The following is a 3,121-nucleotide window of genomic DNA, read 5'->3' on the forward strand; positions in this document are numbered from 1 at the left end:
AAAAATCAGAAGATTCCAATGAGGTATCCTCGGCTAAGGGTCGACATATGAAACGTCCCCTTAGAAAAATTATACATGACTGTGCTTAAACTGACACACAATATTTTTTAGGTCAACGCAATCTGACTTTCAATAATCCCTACAAGAGAATGGCCCTGACTAAATTAAGCTATACGTTTCACAAATCACTTACCTCACAAAAATCTTCGTTACTCGAACTACTCAATACAGCGAGCGCCACTACTGCCAGCTAAATAAAAGATTCAAACTACTGAAGGCACTAACTACTTATAAAATAAATAAAATAAAGTAAAATGAAATAAAATATTAATTATTTTTATCTGTATGATTGGCTCTCCTATGAGTCGTCAGGTTTTGATTATTCGGTATCAGACGCTTGACAATGGCTTTTTCGTAAAGGCAATGTTACTCGTAGTTGACCGTGAAATAAAACTGAAATAATCGGACTTCGTAATTAAATCGTTTCCAAAGACTGCTGCGGTAGGTGCGGACTCATAAACTAAATCTCAATATTACAATAATTTGCCAGCCATGCCAAAACGTCGTACAGAGGTGATTGTCTACTAAACAAAAAATTACACAGTTAGTTAAATCAGATATATTCAATGAATAAGCCTACAGTTCATAATCCTACTTACTTTTATAAATATAAATTCTTTACAGAATCGAGTGCCTAGTATGGTTGCATCTCGCAGTAATTTTCTATATCATGAAATATGGCGGTGTGCCAGACAATAAACTAAAATACGTGCTTCTCGCACCACTTCAACCAGGGCTCTTCCTTTTTTTTTAAATAAAACATACGAGTAACGTAAATGTACTTTTGTTTTATCAGCGACACAGCGCTGCAGTTGTGTGCCATAGGCTTTATTTATTTGTCACTGAGTATTTATTTAATTAATATCTCGCGTTTCCGAGGAAACTCACGCTCGGCATGCAAATGTGCCTTTATATTGCCCCCTGAATTGCGAGGCGAAAGGACACACCTGCAGGCGAGCAATTCACCTAAAGGCACAAGAAAATCTAAGTTATCTACAACTATTTACATGACTTACATTATACTGTATATTATATACAAAATTTGAATGACGCGCGTGCGCCGAAAAAGTTCTTATGTTGGCAAAACAGAGTGCGCGCATGCGCAGAAGCGTCTGTGTAACTACGGCACTGCCGTTATTTCGTAAATTTAGATCACGCGGCACAGTATTGCAGTTCATATTGTTCGTGTGCGCGCGCATTTCTTAGTCGTTGCACAAAGAAAATATTCCACCAAGATTACATATGAAGACTACATTCTATGACAGGTAACTTAGTTTTAAAATTACAATATTTGTTATAATACAATACAACTTTAGATTGTTGAATGTTCTTAGTTACATAGCATTGCAATGAAATGCTTCAACGAAAAATGTTCTGTTGTTTCAGGTGCGTTGACCTATACACATGGTGTCGTTATCACAGTTCATATTCATCTGCTGCACAATAATTTTTTACAGGTTAGTATCGTCGTGGTAAAGTTTTTTGATCACAGTAACATCGTTGTATAACAACGTGATTAATACATAAGCGTGTCCATTTCCTATTTCCATTATAGTCGTTGTGATGCAGTTCGTTGTGACAAAAAGCATTGTTTATTACAGATCAGACGTGACCCGTCGAGTAATTGGTCCACGTGCAGTTCGTTTTTTTTTTTTACATTCCGTGGAAGCTTGGTTGCAGAACCTCGGACGGCACATAGCTGGCGTCGATCCTTGGACAGTCCAGGTAAGAGTGTCCGTCACATTTTTTGAACATTTCATTCCCTGAAGTTCCAACCAAAACTCGTCCACCCGTCGTGTTGTTTTCTGGACAGGCACTTTGTGTCCATTTAATCCAGTTAACATCTTGAAGTTGGGTACTGTAGTAATGTCACTAGACGATGCACGAATTATTCACTTCACATTTTCAGTTTTTTGCTGAATATAGCTCACCTAAATGTTCGTTAATGTCCGTGAACAGAGGTTCACTATGCAATGTCTTTTTGGCACTCGTTTTGTTCAAATTTTTACATGATACATCAGTTAAAAAAATAAGTAATTATACATACACACGTCACATATTTTCTTAGCATAAACATAATACAGTTGCACATAAACATGTTTACATCATCATTACATAGCTATAGGTTATTAAATTGTGTCACATTTGATTACATGAATTGCAGATATTTACATCCTCTTTAGCGGTTTTGCTGGGATATTATCGATGTTTTTTGTGATGTCATCTGAAATTAAGATAGGTTAGACACAACATTCATTACATCAGTAGGCAAGACCAGGCGTTTTCGCTACTCAATAAATATTCAAAATAGTAAGAGAGAGAAAATGTTCGATTCCTCGCGTTTTGTGCGTGTGTGTAGAGTGTCTGTGTGGCCTTGACTACTGATAGATGCTTTTCGTGTTGAGAGATGTGCGTCTAATCTATTTCTCAAAGTAAAAGATCGCTTCACAGATGACGTCTGTCAGTTCGTCAGGTGTCATACCAAATCAGTGGTACCTACAGTCACAAATGTTCCGTGAAAAATTTATATATCATTCACTGCTACGTAATCATAAATTTTACTTTAATATTCAGTCTTCTCGGTGGAGCCGCGGCGTTGAAAGAAAAGTTCTTCTGTCTTCAACTGCGTCACTGGAACGCTGAAATGAAAATTTCTATACTACTTATTATCTATGTTGTAATTTGTTTTAGTTCTTGCCACACAGCAGGTCGTTGAGATAACGGTACGTTATATGTCTTATGGTAGAAGATCTTGTGAGGCTTAACTTCAATCTTGTACACATACGTGTTGATAACACCTAATCGTTTGGTAAAAACTTGTAAATATTTGGATAACACTTCCTGTAGTTTTATACGTTCATGTACACTGAGAGCTGTAGCTTCACTTATCTTATGATCAAGCAATGTTTTCAAGTCCATTAGCTCTGTGTCAGATGAGTGTGTTTGCATGTCTTGAATGTCTTTGTCAAGTACTAACTGAACCTTGTACCCTGTACAGTGTTTGTCATGCTTTAGAGTTCTCCTGTCCAAATCAATAATAATTACCCTGCTTTTATCATTT

At 36.7% G+C, this 3,121-nt stretch overlaps 1 long non-coding RNA gene across 1 annotated transcript; it reads left to right on the forward strand.

The window, feature by feature from the left end:
- The first annotated feature begins 1,201 nt into the window (after positions 1-1,201).
- On the forward strand, positions 1,202-1,785 carry LOC126416023 (uncharacterized). The gene is made up of 3 exons (XR_007575393.1): positions 1,202-1,325; positions 1,447-1,517; positions 1,662-1,785. It is a non-coding gene; the product is annotated as an uncharacterized LOC126416023 (long non-coding RNA).
- Positions 1,786-3,121: the final 1,336 nt, after the last annotated feature.

Source organism: Schistocerca serialis, chromosome 8 (assembly GCF_023864345.2).
Source record: "Schistocerca serialis cubense isolate TAMUIC-IGC-003099 chromosome 8, iqSchSeri2.2, whole genome shotgun sequence".
Classification (NCBI taxonomy): Eukaryota; Metazoa; Arthropoda; class Insecta; order Orthoptera; family Acrididae; genus Schistocerca; species Schistocerca serialis.